This window comes from Podarcis melisellensis (assembly GCF_964234715.1).
Source record: "Podarcis melisellensis genome assembly, chromosome: 3".
NCBI lineage: Eukaryota > Metazoa > Chordata > Lepidosauria > Squamata > Lacertidae > Podarcis > Podarcis melisellensis.
In genome coordinates this window covers 28,572,741-28,599,135 of record NC_138530.1, presented here as the reverse complement: position 1 = coordinate 28,599,135, position 26,395 = coordinate 28,572,741, and the positions used below count along the sequence as shown (strand labels likewise).

General features: G+C 41.9%; 2 long non-coding RNA genes across 2 annotated transcripts in view; both read right to left on the bottom strand.

The window, feature by feature from the left end:
- LOC309366091 overlaps positions 1–3,137 on the bottom strand; it is a 42,508-nt gene extending 39,371 nt beyond the window's left edge. The window contains exon 1 of the long non-coding RNA XR_014166493.1: positions 3,071–3,137. This is a non-coding gene — a long non-coding RNA (uncharacterized lncRNA). The remainder of the gene's footprint in view (positions 1–3,070) is intronic.
- A 6,085-nt stretch (positions 3,138–9,222) lies between these two features.
- On the bottom strand, positions 9,223–25,783 carry LOC309366050. Its single transcript, XR_014166443.1, has 3 exons — positions 24,800–25,783; positions 11,165–11,273; positions 9,223–9,307 (listed from the first exon to the last, which is right to left on the bottom strand). It is a non-coding gene; the product is annotated as an uncharacterized lncRNA (long non-coding RNA).
- Between the last annotated feature and the right edge of the window lie 612 nt (positions 25,784–26,395).

Here is a 26,395-nt window from a genome sequence, read left to right as displayed (position 1 = left end):
GTAGTTTGGATCCATTGCTCCGTGTCCGCTTCTCTGGAGCAGCAGAAAACAACCTTTCTCCCTCCTCTATGTGACATCCTTTTATATATTTGAACATGGCTATCATATCACCCCTTAACCTCCTCTTCTCCAGGCTAAACATGCCCAGCTCCCTTAGCCGTTCCTCATAAGGCATCGTTTCCAGGCCTTTGACCATTTTGGTTGCCCTCCTCTGGACACGTTCCAGTTTGTCAGTGTCCTTCTTGAACTGTGGTGCCCAGAACTGGACACAGTACTCCAGGTGAGGTCTGACCAGAGCAGAACACAGTGGCACTATTACTTCCCTTGATCTAGATGCTATACTCCTATTGATGCAGCCCAGAATTGCATTGGCTTTTTTAGCTGCCGCGTCACACTGTTGGCTCATGTCAAGTTTGTGGTCAACCAAGACTCCTAGATCCTTTTCACATGTACTGCTCTCAAGCCAGGTGTCACCCATCTTGTATTTGTGCCTCTCATTTTTTTTGCCCAAGTGCAATACTTTACATTTCTCCCTGTTAAAATTCATCTTGTTTGTTTTGGCCCAGTTCTCTAATCTGTCAAGGTCGTTTTGAAGTGTGATCCTGTCCTCTGGGGTGTTAGCCACCCCTCCCAGTTTGGTGTCATCTGCAAATTTGATCAGGATGCCCTTGAGTCCATCATCCAAGTCGTTGATAAAGATGTTGAATAAGACCGGGCCCAAGACAGAACCCTGTGGCACCCCACTAGTCACTCTTCTCCAGGATGAAGAGGAACCATTGATGAGCACCTTTTGGGTTCGGTCAGTCAGCCAGTTACAAATCCACTGAGTGGCAGCATAGTCAAGACCACATTTTACCAGCTTCTTTACAAGAATATCATGGGGCACCTTGTCAAATGCCTTGCTGAAACCAAGGTAGGCTACATCCACTGCGTTCCCTTCATCTACCAGGCTTGTAATTCTGTCAAAAAACGAGATCAGGTTAGTCTGACATGACTTATTTTTCAGAAATCCATGCTGACTATTGGTGATCACAGCATTCCTTTCTAGGTCTCACAGACTGTTTGCTTAATGATCTGCTCCAGAATCTTCCCTGGTATTGATGTCAGACTGACTGGGCAGTAATTATTTGGGTCCTCTCTTTCCCCCTTTTTGAAAATAGGGACAAGATTTGCCCTCCTCCAGTCTGCCAGGACTTCGCCTGTTCTCCAGGAATTCTCAAAGATGACTGCCAGTGGTTCTGAGATCACATCTGCCAGTTATTTTAATACTCTTGGATGTAGTTCATCTGGCCCTGGAGACTTGAATACATCTAAACTAGCCAAGTATTCTTGTACTATCGCCTTAGTTATTCTGGGCTGTGTTTCCTCTGCTGAATCATTTGCTCCAAATTCTTCAGGTCGGGCATTGTTTTCTTTATCGGAGAAGACTGAGACAAAGAAGGCATTGAGGAGTTCAGCCCTTTCTGTGTCCCCTGTTTGCATTTCACCATCTTCTCCTCTGAGTGACCCCACTGTTTCTTTGTTCTTCCTTTTGCTACGAACATACCCATAAAGGCCTTTTTTTGTTGCTTTTAACCTCTCTAGCAAGCCTGAGTTCATTCTGTGCTTTAGCTTTTCTGACTTTGTGTCTACACGTGCTGGCTATTTGTTTGAATTCCTCTTTGGTGGTTTCCCCCCTTTTCCATTTTTTGTACACATCCTTTTTAAATCTTAACTCAGTTAAAAGTTCTTTAGATAGCCACCCTGGCTTCTTTAGGCACCTTCCATGTTTCCGTCTCATTGGTATTGCCTGAAGTTGTGCTTTTACTATCTCCCTCTTAACAAACTCCCAGCCATCATGAACTCCCTTTCCTTTTAGTATTACTGTCCATGGGATCTCACCCAGCACTTCCCTAAGTTTTATGAAGGCGGCTTTCTTAAAGTCAAGAAATTGAGTCCTAGTATGCTTGGCTGCTCCTTTCCGCTGTATAGTAAACTTCAGAAGAGCATGATCACTTGCGCCTAATGATCCTTCCACTTCTACCCCACTAACCAGGTCATCAACATTGGTTAGGACCAGATCTAAAATGGCTGTTCCTCTTGTTGCTTCTCCCACTTTCTGGACAATGAAGTTGTCTGCAAGGCCAGTGAGGAATCTGTTTGACCTTATGCTCTTGGCTGAGTTTGACATCCAACAAATATCCGGGTAATTGAAGTAAATAAAGTGTGTTTCCTCTCCCCACCTGATGACCACAATTTACACTATTATTTACACTTTTGTGTATTCAGTGATTTGCACTATTCATGCTCCCTCCGTGGGCCAGCAGCACAATTCATGTCAACAAGGAATCAGGTTTACAATCAATCCCTCTTCACAAGGAACTCTGAGAATTGTAGCTCTGTGAGAGGAATAGGAACCTCCTAACTCTCTGCACTCTTAAAGAACAACAGCTCCACCTCAGAGGTTGCCTCCATGCCCCAACCCCCCCCCAAAAAAAATCAAAAAGCTGTGCAGAAGCTCCACACCCAACACCCACAGAACCTGGACTTCTGCCTACCTTGACTTGAGAAAGGAAATCCATGCTTTATAATACTGGACTATGTACATTGTAACATAGGAAGTCACAGTGTGCACCAGCCCCAAGATTTGATTCACTTCAGGAGGTGGTACAATCTGTTCTGAGTCACTCCATAGTCTGTCCGATTCAATTCATGCTTCAGGTTCAAAGCAGCTTCATTAAAAACAAAGCTCCATTTCCCATATTTCACTATTATGGAGAATCAAAATATGGCTATAACTTTTTCCCTTCTTGAAAGAAATGGATAAAATGTACAGCCTAGCAGCCTCTCCAGAGTGGATTAAGCCCACCAAATTGCAAGCAAATACCTCCAGGGTTTGGGGGTCTGGACTCTTTGATTTATTTATTTTTAGAAGGAGGAACAATCTCCTTCTTGTTTTATTTTGGGAGAGCTGGATGGAATTTGTAGTCATGGTTGCCCCTTTGGAGTGCACAAACCCTACCAAATCGCAGAAGAATAGCTGCTTTTCCTGCAATGACACCTATGACAGTTTGAAGTGTGCCTCACTTACCTGTGTTTTGTGGGCAAGTCCTCTGCAATTGCAGGCATGAGAAAGGTGCTCTTCAGTAGCATACCTGGCGTATTGCAGAAATGTAAGCTTTTGTGCTATATGCATTTAAGGTTGAATGGGGGGAAATAAACAGGATTCACTTTCCTCCATGTGCTTCTGTTTATTGAACCATTGCGATTGGGGAGCCATGGAAGGAATTTCCTCTATTTGAAAATGAGACGTGTTGCTCATAAAGGAGTTCTCTTGCCCCTCCCCCTCTGAACTCCTGCCCATGTTTCCCTTATGCTTTATTAATTTTGCTTCTGGTAGGAAGCTCCAATCCATAGTTTTTCTCTGGCAAGACACACTATCATGTGCACTTTATTCAGGGCTGTTGTTGTTTAGTCGTTTAGTCGTGTCTGACTCTTCGTGACCTTATGGACCAGAGCACACCAGGCACTCCTGTCTTCCACTGCCTCCTGCAGTTTGGTCAAACTCATGCTGGTAGCTTCGAGATCACAAAATGTCATGAGGCACTCTTTGGTCCATGATCTGCAATGCCTAGTGGAACCTGTGCTTTGTACTATCCATGCCGCAAATCACCCATAGATCATCTGATACCCTCCAACATTTATCCAATGAAAATAGGGATGTCCTAAGGAAAAGTGAAGGGACGCGGGTGGCGCTGTGGTTTAAACCACAGAGCCTATGGCTTGCCAATCGGAAGGTCGGCAGTTTGAATCCCCGTGATGGGATGAGCTCCCATTGCTTGGTCCCTGCTCCTGCTCACCTAGCAGTTCGAAAGCACAAAGTGCAAGTAGATAAATAAGTACAGCTCCAGTGGGAAGGTAAACGGCATTTCCGTGTGCTGCTCTGGTTCGCTAGAAGCGACTTAGTCGTGCTGGCCGCATGACCCGGAAGTTGTCTGTGGGCAAACGCTGGCTCCCTTGGCCAGTAAAGTGAGATGAGCACTGCAACCCCAGAGTCGTCCTAACGGTCAAGGGTCTCTTTACCTTTAAGGAAAAGTGGTACATTCTGGGATCAAATCAGAAACCAGGATCCAGAACAGTCCCTGGAAAATATGGACACTTGGGGGGGGGGGTTGTCATTCTCAGTTTTCCTCTTGCCTTGGACTTTGCACAGATCAGTTGCATCATGACTAACAGGAAGCTACTCTGTACCAACTCACACTATTTGGCCATTTACTCCTCCCCGGTGTCTCAGGCAGAAGTACTTCCCATCACCTGCTTCCATGATAATTTTTACTGGAGTATGCCAGGGACTGAACCTGCCGTCTTCTTCATTTAAAGCATGTGCTCTGACACTGGGCTATGGCCTTTTCCCATGAGAGCTCCCACATGCTCTGTGCCTGGGATGGACTGGGACTAGTGCACTTACTTGGCTCCTGGTCTGCTTGGGCATCCAGGGGCTGGATTGTGTTTCTTATTGATTGGTTAGTCTTAATTGCAGGTGGCTAAGAGAACTGATGCAAGATGAAAGGGAAAGCATGACTTCACAATGCCTCCGAGTGACATAAACCTTACAAACAGAATAGCCAAGTTTACAGTAAGCAAGAAAGATGGCTAGGGTTAACTCAATATAATAGAGTGGGCTTTCAATCAGAGTTAAAATATGTCTTTTAAATGCAAATAAAGAAAAATGATGGGCATTCACGTGATTGACAGCCTCTCCAAATAGAAGTGTTGCTATAATTAAGCAATAATGTATGAGTGAGTGTACATTATGACAAATTGGAAGTTCGGCTGATTAGATTGAGCATATAAACTGTCAGTATAATTATCACATTTTAATCATTTTTCTCCATTTTTTTTATAACAGCATTGTCTTCAGACTCATTTGGTGCTTATTAGATTGATATTCTAAGAGGAACCGTACAACATAAAACATGTCCTTTAACAGGATGAACTTTAGATAAGACTTCAGGTATGTCTATAAACATTTATAATGGTGGCTGTTGTGCCTTCACATCCTTTTTCATCCCGTGTGCCATTTAATGCCAGGCGCGTGTCCCTTTGATCATGATAGAATATGCTCAGCTTAAAATTCCATCGTGAAATACGGCACTGGCCTACAATGAAATGCAAAGCGTGGAAGCAGTATACACATGAGACAGCCTTGGCCAACCTGGTGCCCTCTAGATGTTTTGTAGTGCAGCTCCCATAACCCCCAGCTGGCATGTCTTGGATCTAAAGGGCACCATATGGTTGAAAGGGCTGTATGTGTTTAGCCTGGAGAGGAGAAGATTAAGCAAAGCAATGATCATGGTCTTCAGCTACAATGGCCTGTTTAATGTCTCTAGGAAGCCATGAGGTACAGTCATTTGAAGTGTTGGGGTACACTGATGACACACAGCACTATTCTATTGAGTCAGAAGAGGCTGTGTATTGTCTGGACTGTTGCTTGGGCATATAGCTTTCATCTTTCATATTTGAAAATAAGGGATCAGCAGCCAAAATAAGGGATCAGCAGCCTCACCTGTCCCAGGCACTGCTGTCTTCCACTGCCTCTTGTAGTTTGGTCAAACTCATGCTGGTAGCTTCGAGAACACTGTCCAACCATCTCGTCCTCATGGTTCAATGTTACTAGTGAGCAAAGTTACCCAGTCAGGATTTGAATCTTGGTCCCAACTTTGGGGGTTAAGTTAATTTTTAGCTGTCCATTAATACTGACAAACCGTATCTCCCATTCATCTCTCCCAAGTTAACTACACATTGTGTGAAGGTAAGTGTGTGAAGCTACAGCATTCCTACTATCAGCTTAAGTGACACATTCTCTCTCTCTCTCCCTCTCCCTCTCTCTCTCCCTCTCCCTCTCTCTCTCACTCACACACACACACACACACACACAGAGTAGATCCCCTACAAGCCAAAGGCCCAAAGGCAGAAAGCCCAGCCAGCAGCCAAACGAAGCCTCAAGCGGTGGTTCCCACAGTGCAGCAACCCGGCAAAGGGATACAGCAGCAAGGAAAACTACACCATCACCTCTCCGCTGGGAAGCGCTGAAGCAAAGGCGAGTCCCCAGGCAACGCGGCCAATTTGATCGGCACAAGGCATTCAAGCTCCACCCCCCAGTCCTTCTCAGACTCCTTATTGGTGAGCAACGCAGCCGAGCAACGCAGTTGAGGAGCCTCCCTGGCCAGCAGGGAGGGAGAGGAGCTGCTTCCTTTGAAATCTGGGAAATTTACGGGATATCAACAATCCGGGATAGCAGCAGGAAATGGCGCTGGAATAAGGGATTTCCCCACCAAATAAGGGAAGGTTGACAGCTATGCTTGGGCACAGTGGTGAAGTGGATGCTAATAGGCAGAGCTTGAACCCAGGGAAGATGGAAGAGGTTCTCATGTCTAGGAGTATTGCTAGTTGTCTCTCTTCTGAAAGGGGCTGTGTTCCCTTTGAAAGAACAGGTTTGGAGTTTGCGTGTGCTCCTGGATCCATCTATTCATCGCTGGAGGCTCAGGTTACCTGATGTCATGGACTGGCTAGATGCAGGGGAGTAGTGGGGAGTAGGGGAATAAGGCTTCTCCTTCTGCCACTGCTTCTGGACATGTCTTTGCCACAGACTCTCCTGTTCACTATACCCTGTTATATCTTCAGCTTCCAAACCTCCTCTTCCCAGTCTTCTCCCTCTTCTCCCACTCATCACTGCCCTACCACCATTCCCTGGGCTTTGAGCCTTCTTCCCTTAGGGGTTCCCTAGCTGGTGCCTCCCACAATTTCTCTGCACCCAACCAGCCCATGATACTGGTTTCAGCTTCCTCCTAATTAATCCCTATAGAAAACAAGGAGCAGGAAGGGGGGGAAACTAGAATTAGATGGCTTCGTCTGTCATTGGCTATGGCTCCACCTGCTGTTGACCTTCCTACCTTCTGCCATTACCAGTCTCAATGGGCAGTAGTAGTACATCATTCCGAAAGAAAGGTTCACTGTGGATGTCCATCACAACACACTGTCCAAACTAAATATTTTTGGGGAGAAAGGGAAATGCTATTTGCGCCTCTCACCCCTTCAAAAGATGGTTACTCTGTGTGGTATAAGAACCAAGAAAGGTGGACAACAAGAGAGCTGGTTTGGGTGGGAAGAGGACCAGTGAGTTGAAGCCCATGATCTATATAGCTTTGATCCAGAGAAGAACATGGCAGACACGTGTCTTTGATTAATAACTCTCTTATTTCACAGTAGGTGCTACTTCTGCAGTTCTTTCCCCTTCTGGTATAGAAATTGAGGGGGGGGGGAGAGAGATTTCCATGTGGAATGGGCAGATCTTCCCTCTGCTCTGGATTGGGGTGGTAAGCATGGGAGATCAGTTCTGCTTATTTTCATAGAACTGAGTGGCATTCGCCAAATGGAACGAAACGAGGAACAAGTTCTCTTTCCAGAGCAGTTCTTCAAAGTAACTTCCCACGCACGTGTACAATATTACTCTACAGATTTGCTATTGAAATGAAATACTGCAGTGACCTTTTTAATTCCCCTGATTTTTTATAATCTTTGAAATTTAGCACAACAGCAGGAGTTTAATCATATTCACTGATATAAAAGCCAAAATAAGGCACCTCTACATTCAATTAGAGATATGACCTCCAAGGTGCCAGACTCTTCAGAGATTCTGTGAATGTCTCCAAGGACAACTACATCAATGAGGCATGGGGCTTCCTCCTCTCATTTCCTTCATCGCAACACAATCCTATGCATGTTTACATAAAAGGAGGTCCTGCTCAGTTTAGTAAGGCCCACTCCCAAGCAAATGGGCATAAAATGGCAGATTTAGAGCCAAACTACATGTTGTGTTACTATTGTGTTTTATTAGTGTGCACATTAATCAAAGCAGGCAATCTGCCACCAAACCCCCCAAATAAGGGTTGCAGGATAGGATTAATCCTTCCTCCTCTCCAATTGTTGCTAAAAATCCCCCAAGCTGCTACCCCCCCACCCCCTCGCTTGCAGAGGTGTGCCTGCAAAAGGGTTCTCGGTATTATTACTATCATGATTTATTAATGATATCATATAATTTACTTGATATACCACTAATGCCAAAAATTGCATTCTAAGTGGTTTACAAATATAAAAACCATTTATAGAAGCATTAATAGATCAGCATCCATAACTAAAATATGCAATAAAGCAAACCCATTTCTTATAGCCTGCTAGTAAATTTGGCACAAAAATATTGGCACGGTTCTTATACTGTATAACAAAATTTTAAAGTTTGGAAATGAGGTCGCTGTGATGATGATGATGATGGTTAAATCCACATAGCTGTGTATGAATCTATCTCCATTTTACTTTCACATGTGTGTGTGCCCATGATTTTTGTAAACCACTTTGAGTTTTTTCAAGTGGTATCTAAATTTTAAGAAGTAAATAATAATTTATAAGACATTATTTAATTCTGATGTTTTCTGACGGTGTAAATTTAAAAGTAAAACATTTATTAGGATCCATATTTCCCCACTAGAATTCATTCTTATTTTTCCCCATTGAAATTCATTTTGCTAGTTTGGGCCCAGTTCTCTAATGTGTTAAAGTCCCAATTCTGTCTTCTGCTGTGTTAGCTACCCCTCCCAGTTTGGCGCCATCTGCAAATTGGATGAGCATCCCCTCAATTCCTTCATCCAAGTCATCCAGGACGGAACCCTGTGATACCCCACTTGTCACTTTTTTCCAGGATGCTGAGGAACCATTAGTGAGCACTCTTTGTGTTCAGTTAGTCAATCAGCTACAAATCTATCTAACAGCAACCTTGTCCAGCCCACATCTTACCAGCTTTTCCACAAGAATATCATGGGGGAGTTTGTTTAAAAAACCTTACTGAAATCAAAATATACTATGTCCAAAGCATTCCCCTGATCCACCAAGCTTGTAACTCTATTTTCTAAAAAAGAAATGAAATTTGTCTGGCATGAATTGTTTTTGAGAAACCCATGCTGAGCCTTAGAAATTACAGCATCCTTTTCTAAGTGCTCACTTGCCTGAGATTACCCAGAAAGATTCATAGCAAAGAAAGGACTTGAACTCATATTTCTGACTCTCAAATCTGACATCTTTGCTGTTGTGCTTACTGTATCCCATTCATTAGGAGAACTGCAAGGTCAGAAAATGAGCATTTAGTGTGGAGCCCCTTAGTTTTTAAAACAACTTTAATTACTTGTTTTGTAGGTGTGCTCGTTCTGTTGGTGCATATGTTGAGATGTGTGCAAGCATTCATATACTGAACTGCATGCATATGTCCAGCCATTGCCTATAGAAGTGAAGATATCAGTAGAGTGATTGTCTTGTTCTTCCATACAATTTAACAATAAAAACATTCAGAGCCAATTGGATTTTTCATCAATCACCCTGATCACTGATCACAGTGGCTGTATCAGCAAAGGGTTTAAGAGGGATGATCCGTTATGTCACTTGAGGCACGGGACAAAAACATCACTTTCAAAACATTAATGCCACAACAAAGCCCCTCTTTTTTTTGTCAACCTGGCATCAGTCAAAAGGCTTATGATGCAATTCCTGCCAAACAGGGTGAGCAGAAATGCTTGACAAGTCTCTTACACGGCTTGGCGAAATATCCTCTTCATTTCATGCCAGACATAAGTGGCAAACATTTTGGTCTTTACTCTGTATCAATCAGGGTGTATAACATTTTGCATTTGCAAAGTCAAAGTGGAGATTTTGAACGTTGGAAGGGTGGATGTTAATTTCTGCAATCTCTAGATCCCCAGCTTTCAGTTTGAAATTTTGTAATGATCGGCCACATAAACCATGGTTGTGCATGGTTTATCTGCCTTGACAAAAAGTGGCTCAACAGTCCTTAAACCCATTTAAGTCTGGCTACAGTTCAGGATGCTGTCATGCTGTTCAGTCATGCTGGCCACATGACCCGGAAGCTGTACGCCTGCTCCCTCGGCCAATAAAGCGAGATGAGCGCTGCAACCCCAGAGTCGGCCATGACTGGACCTAATGGTCAGGGGTCCCTTTACCTTTACAGTTCAGGATGCAAACCCACAGCTTGAAAGATATAATTATTATGCCTATATTGACATAATACTTAACCTGCTGGCATCCATCTGTCTTGAGAGACAGTGGAACGCACCTCCGTGGGTGAAGTCAAACCATTGTGTTGGCACCTAAGTGACCTCCCTGGAGCACAAGCTTGGGCAGTATGCATGGAGGTCCTGGGCTGCCCAGACAACAAGACTCCCCTCTCGACCTCGCTGATGCAGTCCAAAGGAAAGCAGAGCAGTATGTTCGGCACCAGCCTGGCTGCAGGAGTTGCCAAAAGGAGGCACGTTACCCTTCCTCTAACACCCCATACACCCCAATAATATTTAACCATGGTTAACGCAACCCCTGTTTTTCTAATGTTGTATTTTAAAAGACTGTAAGCAGCAGATCTCACTGGTGTGTCCCTATACATATTCTCTAGGGATAATTTAGCAAGATGCACCATGATTTCATTGTGATATTTGGATCTTTACCAGAGTTAAAGCAAACATGGTTAGCATTTTGCAGGACGTTTCCATTTTACCAAAGACTTCTCAAGAAGCAAAAAAAAAGAGAAGTATTTGCCACAAATTTCCTGCTCAATACAGTATACCACTTTCCCTTCCAATAAATCCAGGAGAGTCCATGCTACCAACTTGCAAAGGATTCATGGTCAGTCAAACACTCTGTGACACACCTTTTGATAGATAGATGCTGTGATAATCTCATCTTCCATGCTATAGTACTTATGTTTACCATTAAGTCATTTGCCCATACTTATATCTTCTTGACATGTTTTGGTAGGCTGCAAACTATTAGAAAAATACATCAGAGTGGCAATAGCTTCTGAGGGGCTGAACATTCACACAGGGACCTTTAACAAGCAGTTTGTGGCCATTCATTACAAAATTTACTGCAAGATACTTTATGTGCTTCTGTATCCCACACATAAAGAACTGTGCAGTAGTTTCAATAAAATTTGTGTGAGATACTTTATGGGACTTAATCTTGGCAATGTGGTGCCATCAGGAAGACCTAGTATCTGTGTATTAGACTTCAATTTGGAAGATTTTCCTAGTAAATGGCTAAATCATTATTCAGTTGAATGATAACTTACTGTAAACAGTATGTTGCTTCTGGATATGTCACTTTTGATCAATAGGTTTTCTGTCTGACTCTGCATCTGTTAATATTGTAGAGTGGCTGGACTGAATGCTTCAAACAGTCTAAGTGGAAGGAGAGAGTTCATTAACAAAGATTCACTTTTTAAATATATCAAAGGATTCACATATAAAGATGCAATATTAAGGCTGCAATCATGTCACATTATATACCAAGATAAGAGTCGGCTAATTAGTACATGTAAACTCAAAGCAGAAACTCTTTTTTTGGAGGAAACCATTCTCCACCACCCTGAAATCCAAAATCTGCCATTTTTTCACATTTCACTTTTATGTACCAGTGATGCCCTCCAAATTTCTGACAACAGCTGATACAATGCAGACAAGCATGATGCTGACTGGGCTGTTGAAAGTTGAATCAGCACTTTTCAGTGGATTTAATATAAATTTTGAAGTCACATTTCACAGATTGAATTCCACAGCCACGCTATGTGATGCCAGATATGAATGGTAGAGATGAAAGGGGAGAAAGAGAAAATGCCAAATCACATTTGAATTTAGACTTAAAAAATCTAAATTGTTTCTGTGGCAATTGCACTGACTTTTCTGGCAAGAAGTAAATGTGGCAGTAGGAAGTCATGGAAATTTTTCATTGGCTGACTGACTGATTTGATTTCTAGGCTGTCTTTCAGTCCTGAAGGATTGCTAAGACAGTGTCAGGGCCCAACTCTGAGCAATAGCCTGGTTCTTGGAGAGCAACTCAGATGAAGAAGAGCCAGTCAGGTCCATCTGACAAGCAGCAACACAGGCAGAAATGCTGGAAAACTACATGGGCCCTGACTTTATGAGGCCTGAGTCCATTGGATTGGAAGCTTCTGAATCAGAGACTCCTGCATCAGAAATGCTGGAGTCTAAATCCAGTCCCGTCCCCAAAGAACTGACCACATAAGAACATAAGAGTCTCCTAAATCTGGTCCAGGATCCTGTTTTCACAGTGGCCAGCCAGATGCCTATGGAAAGCCTGCAAGGAAGACACAAGCACAACAGCATTCTGCTCATGTAGCAACTGGTATTCAGAGGCATACTGCCTCTCACTGTGGTGACACAACATAGCCATCATGGCTAGGGACCCACGCCAGGGAACCACAACCCCAGGTCAACCCATTAAGACAGCAATGAGCCTGGAGGGGAAATGCAAATGCCTTCTCTTTCTTTCTAATCTGTAACCTAACCAAGCCACCCATGGTTCATTTGACTGACTTAGAGGCCAGACAATGGAAGCCCCATGCCTGAAAAACTGCCGCCATCAGTATTCACATCAACAGACTTCAATTATTTCAATCCTTATCACCTTGGCTTCCCTTCCTATTTGCGATCCCAGGTTCTGTCCCGAGCATAGCTGTCAACTTACAGATTTGAAAATAAGGGACCAGCAGCCTTGAAAATAAGGGACCAGCAGCCAAAATAAGGGACCTGCAGCCTCACCTGTTCCAGGCACTCCAGTCTTCCTGTCCTCCTGCAGTCTGGTCAAACTCATGCTGGTAGCTTCGAGAACACTGTCCAACCAACTTTGTAACCAGAGGTTCAACTGAATAGAATCTGAATCACATGCACCACAAGGCCTATGCAGCCTCAACTTAAGATGGCTCCCCGGCCTGGCTTTGCACTGCAAAGTTTGCAGCAGCACGTGCAACAAAATGGCGTCCAGCATTAAAAAAACCCCTCAGCTTGCATTAACTAGCCACATACAAGGCATGCAAGCTCCACCCCCAGTCGTTCTTAGACTTCTTATTGTGGTATTAAACAAAGCAAGTCCTTCCATGCCTCTCTGAAATATACTCGGAGTTCAGTGCTGATTTCATGCTCTTTATTTCAGCTCATGGTAAACAGTGAGTGAGTGCTTTCCCCCCAAACCTCTGGTTATATATACAGTGGTACCTCGGGTTACATACGCTTCAGGTTACATACACTTCAGGTTACAGACTCCACTAACCCAGAAATAGTGCTTCAGGTTAAGAACTTTGCTTCAGGATGAGAACAGAAATCGTGCTCTGGCGGCACAGCAGCAGCAGGAGGCCTCATTAGCTAAAGTGGTGCTTCAGGTTAAGAACAGTTTCAGGTTAAGTACGGACCTCCGGAACGAATTAAGTACTTAACCCGAGGTACCACTGTACATTATTTACACAATGGGTCCCATGTGATTGGTTGATTCAACTCCCCTCCTGGAGCTTGAGTGGACTGTTCCTGCAGGCCAATCAGGATGCTGATTCACTTCCTCCTGGAGCCGGATTGGGCTGCTCCTGTAGGCCAATCAGGTTGCTGATTCACTTCCTCCTGGAGGAGAAGAAGAAGAAGAGAAGAAGAGTTTGGATTTGATATCCCGCCTTTCACTCCCCTTCAGGAGTCTCAAAGCGGCTAACAATCTCCTTTCCCTTCCTCCCCCACAACAAACACTCTGTGAGGTGAGTGGGGCTGAGAGACTTCACAGAATACTGCTCTTAACCACTACACCACACTGGCTCTCTGGAGCCAGATTGGACGGCTCCTGTAGACCAATCAGGTTGCTGCCTTCTAGGATCCTACTTGCCTATTGTTCTAGGATCCAAGCTCAGTACATAACACTTTCCACATTCCTTTAATCTGCAAACTGAAGTCATCAACATTTCATAGGTCCTGGGAGTCACTGAGCATAGAAAGACCTGTCTTTTGGATTTTCAAAACTTTTATTTCCTATTACTGTGTGAACAGAATATTTTAGGATTCCTGGGTTGCTCCTTGGTTATACAGAAACCTGTTATGTCTGGCTGGCCCCTTTTTCTTCCAAACTGATGGTCGTGTGGCATGAGGCCACCCAAGTTTGCTAATAGAGGAAAGGATGCCAGAGCTCCATATCTGAATGTCTCAGAAAAGTATGAATAATACGTACCATAGAATTAAAAAAATATCTATTTATCCTCTTTTATTCAATCTTTCTATTCTGTTCCTCCCTGGAGAACTATTTCAAAGGTTATCATGTTCATGTAGAATGACACACACTGAGAATAACCACTTTATAACCCATGGATGGGTCAGTTTGTAGATTATTTGAGGTGTATTGTTTGCATAGCATCAAGTATATGAAAGTATCAGTTATCCTATCACAGCAATGGAAGAATGCAAGGATTTTTATTTCTAACCAATATCCCAAAATAACCATCCAAGAAGAAAGGGAAAGTCACGGCGCTGTATAGTTTTTGCCACAGAAGTTGAAGGCAGTTGTTTATAACTAGAGGCTGTAGAAATCTGCATGGCAAAACAGAGCTAGCCACAGCATTGGAGATACAGGGTGGACTTGATGTCAAGTTTATTTACCTAATTTATTCTAGTTGCAGAACTTGTGGGAAAGTGATTAAATTCGGCATTCTAGAGACCCTTCCTTCCTTCCTTCCTCTCTGCTTGATGTGGCATAAAAACCCCTCACTTGTCTTGCTTTCTCCCACAAAGAAAGGTACTTTGAGATCGGAGGGGTAAATTCAGAGAAATGGCCATATGTTTTGGCACGTAGACATTAAACCAATAGCAATCACCCTCAATAGCTCAGTTGGTTGCAGCGTGGTGCTGATAACGCCAAGGTTTCAGGTTCCAACTCTATGATTCTATTATCATTAGTATTATGACCACACAGAGATGTTGCAAGAACTCCAAATTCTCCACAGAAAAAAATTGAGAGGCTTTGAAAGTTTGTTAGGAAATGAAACTGTGATTTCCCATTTGCAATAAAACCAAGATTCGAAGCAGTCTTTAAACATTCTTGCTGCCTTTCAGGAAAGGCTGTCATTTCATTTCCAAGCCACCAGATGCCAGACGTCTACTGCAAATTTCTGTTCTATCACATATACAGGACAGACTCAGATGATCTTTCTATGCATTAATATATCCCTTCAGCAGAAATTCCCCGTCTTTTAAGCAGCGTGTTCTTGATGCTATTCATTTACTGTAACAATCCTTGATTATCCACAAACTGTTTCTAAAGGTGATTACAATTTTGTCAAGGAATCCTTCTTTTTAAAGGACTGTGATTTTCCTCTTCGATCATTTCGCTTTACCCCTCTAGAACCCGCGCCAGATAATAACATTCAGTCCTCAGTTGCATGAGGAACAATGGCATCTAATGTGTAGCAATAAAAGAAAATTAAAATATTTCACATGAAAAACTAAATTAAATAGATTCAACAATTTAGAAGCCAGACAAATCTATAAACATTACTCCTATACAGAGGAAGTCTGTCGTAAGAATATTTATTCTTACATCAAGATCTAAAATGCAGTACATTTAAACCACATATGACTTTCATATAACAATGTTCTTTCCAATTTAGCAGCCATGGCATTTATGTTTTATTTGAAGAATAAATATTTTTTTAAAAAATATTTTGGTTCTTGAAATTGAAGTGGTTAAAATGTTTTTGGTTTTGTTTTCAAATGGCAGATTTTCATTTACATTGTGGAGTGCAATTTATGAATAATATGCACATTTCCCCAACACATCCATAACTAAATGCTACTACGCCACAATTCATATGACACCAAGTCTGTAAGCATGCAGAAAGACGTATCTATGAACAGAGACGTGTTGTTTTGGAAAAGAAAAAAATTGCAGCTCAAAGAGCAATGTAAATTCTTTTTCCCGTTGCAACAGACGCGGAATTTTGTATCGTGCTGTTTAAAAATAAACTTGTAATTCCATGTGCCAAAAGGACAGAACGGGAAGCTGGAGAAGGTATTTTTAAAACCCTCTTCCAATTAACAGAAAGGGATCCCCAGAGCCAAGTCATATTCATTAATTTAAAATGCTTGTACAAAACAAATCTTTCTAGATAAAACCCAAGTGTACTTGGATTAAAAAGATATATGTGCTGAAATGTATATACTGCAACGTTGCAGAGGGGGGGAGCACCTGTAAACACTGATATCAGACATTAATAAAAAAATATTCTGACACTTAATGCACAGTTTCTCATTAATAATTAAATTATTAATGATAATACAATAAAGCCATTTTGCCCTTATAAGACACATTCCTGCTGACGACTCGTTCTGTTTTCAACATTCACTAAACAGAAAAGTAAAAGGCTGGCTTTTCGAAAAGCAATACATGGTAAGATTATTCATCATTTATACTCAGCATAAAGTCTCCTTCAGAGTGAACTGTATTTTGGAGCAAATTATCCAATTAAACATATGATTGGTCTTTTTTAAAAAAAAAATATCACAGGATTTTATCACGAGTCAGAACATTACATTCAAATTTCTTTTCCGCATATACAGCTACAAAAAAAGTGAAGTGTGAGGAATTGTAATGAACCAGATAGACTAGTCTGGAGTCTTTTTTACATAATCCCTTCATGTAGAATCAGGACTTATTTGGGATTGACTGAATTGCCCGTGGATTTCAGAAATCATTGTTTGCTCTTGGTTCAAGGAAGAATAGTCTTTTTCTTGACATAAAAATGTCAAAAAGTTATATAATTATATTTTATGATACCATTATAATTTCTGTCCATTCTTTCAAAATATAGCATTAAGCTACTCCATTATCTTATCACTTTCTTAATCTTTCCCCTTTTACAAAAAGAATTGACAAAATTATCATTGATCTTCCACCAGATGTTGTACTGGATGCCCTTTTTTTGCAAAATACCTTTGTTAATCTGACCTCTCTTAATGATTACGCACATATTCCTTAGTAACTGAATAAAACTTTTCTTTCACAAGATAGCAAGTGCTTAATCCTCATTATTGGGAATATGCTAAAACCCTGAATACTTGTCAAAGATTCATTTTATAATCCTGAGGTTGGTTTGCCTTTAGTGATTTACACAAGGGCTGCGATTACAATAATTGATTTATCCTGGACTTAAAATCTACTGGTGACATTAAAATGACATTAACCAATTTTTGCTGCTGGAGTTTGGATTTACTTTGAGAGGTAAGATTTGTCATTACATATGTCTTAATAGAACACTTGTGACTTAAAACAGCTAGTTCAAATATAGCAGAATAGAAGAAAAGCTAAGTCTATCGAATTGAAGCAGCTTATTAAAACAACATCAGTTAAGGATGGAGAGCAAATTTGCTTTATTAACCTTTTTTTGCATGCTATCTGTTGACATAAAAACTTTGCTTTAAAGTGCAAGCGCTATACTCTCTAGATCTATTCCTCAAAAAGTATGAAAAGAGGAGATTTGCATAATAAAAAAGCATGTTTTATCTGGAGCGTTAAAGAATTTCAACATGCAAACATTCACATATATGTTCACAATTATCTCCTAAATGGAATATATAATCTGCCATAATTCTTCATTCGATATATTCTCATGCAAGAGGGGAAAGAATCATATGCTAGTTGTTGAAGCAATTCCTCACTGTGACATGTACTTCCATTTTCTTGAGTATGTTTCTTGAGTGTGTTTGACTTAAGGATTAGCTAAATGTCCCTCCCAAGGAAACTATGGTGTTTTCCCCCTCAGGTTCTGGTTTTCTGATAAGAAAAAGCTCTCACTGAATGCAGCAATTATTGCACCGAAAACTGGAATAAGGAATACCGTAATTTCTATTCAAGAAAAAAACCAGGATATAAATAATAATAATAAAAGAGTTTGGAACAGCTTTTTCCATACATGTCATGTTAGTTTTAATTATGCTTCATTAAAGCTCCTAGATAACTAATAGTGATTACCATGGTTGGTTCATTAACACTGTGATTTTAGCCACAGCTGAAAAACATGCTGTAAAAAGTTAATAAGGACCAAAAAAATAATAATCAAATATATTGCAGAAGGCACAGAAAGAACAAAGACAGTTTGAAATAATTATGAGGCCAAAAGCTGATCAGGTGAGCTGTCAAATGTTGCCAGCAACAAATCAAGTACAGTGTACGCAGAAAGAAATCTTGCTTTGCATATCTACTAACAAATTACCCAGAAGGAATATACAGGAAGCTTCTCCATATACTTGAGAGTTTTGCAGATGCAGGGTGCCATGCAACTAATGTCAATGTGTGGAAGACTGAAAGGCATGATATTTTTGTATGAATGTTGAAGCTGGAAATAAGTTGCCTTTCCCTATTTTTTCACTGATTTGCATTGCGCTTCCATTTCCTATTAGGAACATAGGAAGCTGCCTAATATCAGACTACATTTGTGCTCCCCAGCCCAATAAGCCTACTATGACTGGGAGAGATTCTCCACGGTGTCTGGCAGAAGCCTTTCCCATCACCTGCTCTACGTCACCCTTTTTATCCGAAGAGACCAAGGACTGACGATGGGAGCATTCACATGCAAAGCAAGGCACTCGGTCGCACACCATGGCCCCTCACCTGTTCTCAGATGTACCTTGGTCTCTACCGGGCAAATTAAACACGGCAACAGCATGTGTTAGAACTGGGTTGCCATCACTGCTATATAAAGCAAGGCAAAGCTAGGGTGATTTAAAAGTGCAGCATGAGTGAGTGGGTGGTAGAAATTATGTGCGGAACCCTTTCCCTTTCTTCATTCCTGCCCCCACCATTTCAAAACATGTCTCCTTTACTGTTTCTTTTGCCCATGAAACTCTTGTGCCTGGAAATAACCCTTAGTAGGAGAAAACTAGTGTTTTGGGGAGAGCAAAGTGGGAAGGGTAAGTTTCAGGACCTGCTTCTGCCTGTCTATGCCACATGTAAATCCAGTCATCAGAGGCACTTCAGACATCAATTCTGGTTTCTCTCAGTTTCTCATTTTTCTAATCTTAAATTCAGGTCTCCGCATTTCCACAACAGTTTGCATTTTTTAAAAAGAAGTCTTCATGAAAATTCACCTTAATTTTAGTGCAAATTTCTCCTAATATACACATTAATATAAAATGTTTGCAAAGCAACCTTTCCCCAATATAATGCCTTTTGTGTGTTGTTTTCACTCATACATGCATTCACAGGGACACTTTGCACTAGCATATGCACTTCTGTACACATTACTTGGATAGAAAACTGCATTGCAAAATTCAGAGAAATTTGAATTTTGAAGGATGGCTGTGCTTCGGCTTGGATCTTTCATGGGAAAATGTGAATGAGGTAAGTATGCCTTTAAATGTGAACAGAATCAAATTGCTACCCCATTCCTATCCGAACCCCTTGACTATCTGGGGTGCACTGGGAAGTTACAGGGCACAGAACTTTTTCTGTGGAAATGCCCCAGCCTTGGAACAGGCTGCCCAAAGAAATTCACCTGGTGCCCACTCTCCTGTCTTTCTGGTAACCTGCAAGGACCCTTTTACTTTCCCAGGCTTCCACTGATCTGTTGTTGTTGTTGTTGTTGGAATCCATCCTAACCACAATGGTTGACACCCCCCCCACACACATTATACTTTGAAAGAAAATGTAAATGGCAGTGAGACGGGAGGGAGGAGCTCTGCCTCCTTCCATTGTGCTCTATGAGCCTCTGCACACATTCTCCATCCTTATATTTTTGCGGACACTGATGTAATGGGATAGCGGAGAGTGTCATTACTTTAGCACAATCTACATACATACAGTCTACATAAAACCTATAGGTGAGATTATTCATGGCTTTGGAGTAAGGCATTTCCATGCTGATAACATCCAGCTTTGTTGGTGTTTTCAGCAAACTCAGGTGTTGGTTATGAAGCAGCCTTTGGCAGGTACGGCAAACTGGATGCTAACTTCCCCAGCAAGGGCCAGGAAAGGCTCCTCTCTGAAATACTAAAGAGCAACTGCTAATCAGTACAGTACAGAGAATATTGAGTTAGATGGGAAAACAGGTTTTTGTTTTTGTTTTAAACAGCAATAGGAAACCCCTTATAGTCCATTTTGCCTGTCCCTCCAGGGGAAGGGAATTCGAAGACCGGTGAGCCACAACAGAGGAAGACCCCCTACCATATTGCCACTCGGTGGGCTAAACCCACTTGGGGCACAACAGAAAGAGACACTGCCAATTGCAATACCTGGGACTGTTTATATGGGAGAAGGCACTTTGACAGATAGGTAGGTCTTATCTGGGTCCAATGAACAAGATCCTCTCTCAGTTTTAGCTGCATACCAAGTGTGTAGAAATCAATACTTTATCTTTGGTAGCCCCATTTGCACTCAACCACCTGTGCAGGTAAGCTGTGACTTAGCAAGGTATATCAGGAGCCAACAAACACCTTCAATTTCAATAGGACTAAGCATGTTTACTTAAAAGCAATCCCAACCAGGGCCAGCCCTACTGTAAGGCAGAGGGAGGCCATTACTTCAGGTAGCAGGTTCCAGGGGCGGCAGCAGCCCTGTGGCTATTCTTCCTGATCCCTCTGTTGGAGATGATTAACTATGGCTCACCTAGTCTGCTGCCCTTTAGGGGTACTGGAGAATGCAATCCTGTTGCCAGTGTTGAATTCGGATTCAGCTACTAGTCTGGCCAGCTTCTGTTGTGGGTGGCACCTTGTCCTTTGCCTCAGGCAGCAAAATGTCTCCCACTGTGCTCAATGGAGCTTATTCCTAAGTAAGCATGCATAGGACTGCAGCTTTACTTTATTTGAAGAATGAAACTATAAGCCATATCATGAGAACAATAGCTGTTAAAGTGTGTTGTGCTTCCAGGCAGTATTATATAGGAGTGGTGAAGCTCTGTTCCCAGTTTTGGAAACTGATGAACTCTGAATGTGCTACAGTCACAAATTACTCAAATATCCCCTAGCTATTGGGGACAATGTGTACATTTCTCAAGCACATACATCCATTGTATTTGCTGGTTCTCAATCTTGGCTGAAAATTATTATCCATTTTGTCAAAGGCGGAGTTCTATGTAAGTCAAAGGCTTGCATAATCTTACACTAAATTGATTTGCTTAAGAGATAATTTTAGCTATTTTCTATCAAGCGTATTTGGAAATAGTTGTACTGCTTTATGACAGGTGTGCAGATGCTAGCCATCCTATTGGGGGGGGGGAGTTCTGTACAAACAGAAAACTGCAGGAAGCCTTGAGCAAACTAGCAAACCCAATTTCAGTTTCTTATTGAAATTCCCTTTCCCCACAACTCACTGAAACAGGTAAATATTACGGTGGATAAACTGCTTAAAAATGTTAATCAAATAACTGCAGTGAATAACCAGATCTCTAGTCAGGAAAAACCCAAGTATGAAGTGCACTAAAGCAATCCTTCTTTCCTATCTTGTCTTTGTTGATGGTTACAAAGAACGATATGACATGAGCTGAAACTTATTGGTAAACTTCTAAAAATGGGTAGGACCCAGACTTCACCTTCCACGGATGGGAAAGAAGGATCCCATTGCCAAAGAGAGAGTGGATACAAAGGGAGGAAGAATCATCTCTTCCTCCATGGATGGATGCATCATCCTTTGAGAGGAACTCGGTTAAGGGATGCTCCAGTTGGTGGAAGGGAAATCTGGATCCAACCCAATGGGAGGAATTCAGCTTGGCACTATGTCCAAAGGTTAGCATTTCAGCTTGCAAGGTGGAATGATCCCCTTTTCTCTCCCCTTTTCTCTCCCACTCAGTGGCGTAGCGTCGGTTGTCAGCACCCGGGGCAAGGCAAGTAATTTGCGCCCCCTAACCCATGGATTTGCGCCCCCTAACCCTAACCCCCAGATGTTGCGCCCGGTGCGGCCGGTCCCCCCTGCACCCCCCACGCTATGCCACTGCCCCCACTGTTCTGGGGGTTTTCCTGACCGTCTCAAGCCAATTTGGGAGGATGGGGGCACATGTGAGTGGAGACGGGGGAAAGGAAATGTCCTTGCATGAGCTTCTGCTAGTGAGAATCATTAGTTGAATCCGGTCCGATGTTTCTAACTGTAGTGAACTGAACCTCCATTTCTTTTCCATTTTCTTCCCCTAACGCTTTAAATTCAGGAAACTTTTGATCAACAGGCAAATTACACATGATTTAAGATTATTTTTCCTGAATACAGTGGTACCTTGGTTTTCAAACTTAATCCATTCCAGAAGTCTGTTCCAAAACCAAAGCGTTCCAAAACCAAGGCATGCTTTCCCATAGAAAGTAATGCAAAATGGATTAATGCGTTCCAGACTTTTAAAAATAACCCCTAAAACACCAGTTTAACATGAATTTTACTATCTAACGAGACCACTGATCCATAAAATGAAAGCAATAATCAATGTACTGTACTATAAAACAAGTAAAACAGTATTGTAGATGATAAAAATTAAAATCAAAGCAATTTCTTACCTGCACTGATGATAGTCATTGTTTGGATGGGGGCTTTTATCCATTTCCGCAGTCACACAATCAATCAATCAATCAATTGATCAATCAAATTAACTGAAAAAGCCTCAAAACCAAAAACGCAAAATAAATAGCAAAAACAAAAGCACCAAATATAAGCTCCAAATATCACCTCCGAACACTGCAATCAGAAACGGAAGGCTTGAATTACAATGGGGGGGGGATGCAAATTAGCAGTGCAACAGGAAACACAAAAACCGATGTACCACTGTAAACCCCGTTTAAGCAGGGAGGGAATTCCAGGGCAAGGCTATTCACACCAACACCCTCTCCACTTCTACTGCTCCTCCTTTCATCTGACTGCTAGCTCTTCCAGGGAAATTCTGACTACCCTTCACCCTGTCATCTCAAGTACTGTATGAGATAATGAGCATGCTAGTGAGGATAGCAGTGTCTACCGGAGGCCAAAGTGAACAGCCACAGGTATCCAAAGTGTACCTCTCCCAATTTGTGTCTTATCTGGGTCAGAAACCAAAGTGCTAACCCACAATTTCCCATTAATTCCTGCTCCGAATTCCAATAATACCATGGGTGAATAGGGCTTCTATTTTGGCGGAAATACATTTTGCTTACATAGGGCCCTTCTGTGAGCCCCTAACTCTATGATCTTTCCCTTTTATTTGATATCTGCAAATCCACAGCTTGGCAGAAGAATGCACATTACTTTCTCAGTTTAGCAAGGATCGCTGTAACCAAGAGTATTTTCATATTACACCAAAAAGTGCCTTTTGACTTTTTCATGGTTTTTATCCCATCTGTGATTGTTGTTATTGAGGTGGAATCTAGACACATATTTTTTAAAAGTCGTAAAAATGCTTTAAAAAAAAATGTTTTGAAAAATATATTGAATATGCCATAGCTCATCATCCCCATCTAGTGTCACATTTGTATAATGCACTTTAAAACATTTTATTTGCAGCTGCATAGCTGAGTCCTAGGTGAGAATGTTTGGAAGAGATATTTAATTACAAGGCAGCCAGTTTAGACTACACAACACTTTACTGATATAAACCAAATTCAAACATGTTGATAATAATCAGAGAAACTCAAGTTATACCGTCATAGTTTAGGGCTCATCCATATGGGAGTTTAACATGAATTTGAAGCCATAAGTGCCTTAAATATTTGTACTTTGTCCACTTGATTCTCTCCCCATTCAGCAGGCAGCCTGCAGTTTCTCAACAGTAAATGTGGATTTTTTAAATTCTGGAAAAATCTGTATTGGGGGACTAAATATAATATAAAATTCCTTGTTACCCAACTGTGGATGCACTGCGTGGACAGGTTCTCTGGCAACATCTCCTACTTAGCCCTTCAGACTGTATTTTAAAATGTTGATTCTTATTTTACATTGTTTAGATGGAGCTGTTTCATTGTGAAACACCTAGATTTACTTTTTTACTTAGATGATACAACTGCTACTAAATAAACAAGTTATAATTTGTTTTCTGAATTAAACTCACAAAATAATCTGTTGATTATAAAAGGGTACCTGATCTTTCTCAGAGTCTTTGAAATTCATTGCAACTATTCATTCTTTACAATTGATTTGACTTTGAGTTTCACTTGCAATGTGTTTCTTCAAGGACTCAAAGGAGGAAATAAAAACAGGTTAATGTATCTTTAATTACTGTGATAGAGGCCCATATTATGAACCTCCCAAGATGAGGCTGCCAAGATATTGCCTCTGGCCACGGCAGAAAACTGCCCCAGAGAACTTCCCAAGAATAAAGTCAATTGCCCTCCTACATATTAACCTCTGGGATTGCAGGAAATGGTTGACCAAAGCCAACAAGAGTCTGCCTACAAGAGCTGTGACTGAGCTGCAGAAACAGAAATTAGAAAGCCACAGGACAACAAGGAGCATTAAAGTAGCATAGGAACATGCATGAAACAGAAACATGCATCAGATTTATACCTGAATTTTGAACAATTACTTTCCCCCTGTATCCAGTAGTACTTACCCCCAGAGTGGGAGGACACTTTTGGTACATGCTGCCTAGCCGGATCCCCAAGAGACTAGGTCTCTCAGAGATTCCTCGGAAGAGGCCCTTCATTTGCTACCCAACTCTCTCAGAAAACATTAAATTGATCCCACTCAGTCCACACAAGGACTTTGTTTTTCCATGTCATGGATCTTATGAGGAAGTGCTTTAGCTCAGTTTTAGGCTTCGTCTAAATTCTTGTTTAGCTTTTATTCTTATCAGTCTCATTTACAGGGATGGCTTTATTTAAGAATGCCACCAGCAGCTAATGTTTCCTCCTAGGTTATATGAAAAAAAAAACCAGTTTCGCAGAAGACAAATTTTGTGTGAAAAGGGACTCCAGTTCAGTCCCTGACATCTCCCTTTACATACCCTCCAAGTGTCCCGATTTCCCAGGGACAGTCTCGTTATTACAAAAAGCCATCCTGGTTTCTGATTGGATCCTGGAATGTCCCTATTTCCCCTGCCCGCACCACTGCCTAGCTTTGGGGAGGAGGATGAGCTAGCGCTTGTCCTGACCGACGACAATGGCAGCAGCTGTGACTTAAAGGGGCATCCTTTTGCCTCTCCACTGCCACTGGTTTCCTCCCTTATCAGTGTGCGTCTTTCTTTTTTGCAAATCTACCAAAGAATAAAATAAAATCGGGATTAATGGGTTTTCTCAGGACGTTGGAGGATGTGCACGTTGCGTCCTGCTGCCTTAGTGGTGGTGGCACTCACCCCTTTTTCTGAGAGGAAATGCTCTGTCTGGGGCAGGCGACACAAAAAATGTGAGGTCTAGGAGGATCAGTTTGAGGGGATGGGGGAAGTGTCCCTATTTTCATCTGAGGAATGTTGGAGCATATTCAGTTAGAGATGGAAAAGACAGCTAATGCCAGTCAGCGGAGCCAGTTCTGAGGCAATGTGATAAGGCAGCTTCCTGGGATAGGAAGGGCAGCTTCCAAACAAAAAACATTTTCAAGCATCTTGTTCGGTTTTCAGATCAGATTACCAACGAAGAGTGCAAAATAAATTATAAAGCTGCTGCCAAGCTGGATGATAATGAAGTCATTGCAACTGCTAAAATGTCATTATTTGAAATCACATGTTGCAGACATCTCAAGTGGATAGGGAACTGCCTTTCTGGGCCTAGTCGTTCCATCTGGGCCCTGTCACTCTAAGAACCACAGCCTGCCCAATCAAGGCCTTGTCTTATGTTTCTACCCAAACACTAAATGAGCTCCATTACGAGGGTGGGTAATGGCTCCTGGGAAGCAGCGTTTGCTCTGGGGTCAGCTGCCCCAGGGACAGAGACAGACACAAAGCAGCCTGGTGAATAAAACTCATCCATTCCTCCCTACCTCCCACCCACCCAGCCACCCCCACTCCCCCTCTGTAACCTCTAAAAAGAAGCTGCTTTGGAGTCTCCTCTCATTTGCATGGGGAGATTTAATTTCCATCCCTTAAATATGACGAATTGCTGAGATTTCCTTCAGTTAATGCTTTTAACAGCTCCCAATAAACTTCATTAATCAGTCCAGCTCTAGGCCCAACGTGCAGCCTGGAAGCAGCTAATTTGCCTGATGAGCCTGAGACTTTAGTGAATAAACAGGTGGATAAGCTGAGGGTTTTATGGCCTTAATTACACTCTAATCAGTTCAACGCTTGGCGGGCAAAAAGGAAAGAGGGAAGAAGGAGGCAGCATGATCAGCCATCCCTTCATTATTATTATTTTTTCAACTGGTGCCTCATTTCTTCCACCATCCTCATCTTCTCCCAATTTTCTGATAGAAAAGGCAGGAAAAGGGGAGTGAAGTGAAATAGGGACATGTGTTTCTAAGGTTTTAGGATAACCGACAAGATGTCTTTAAGCCGCCCTTCTACAATCTCTTAGTAACGCAACCTCTGTTGCCTTTTCCTCTGCATTTCTTTCACATTTCCTCTTTCTTTTCTTATTCATTCCTCAGTCTTTGCAAATTTACAAGAGGT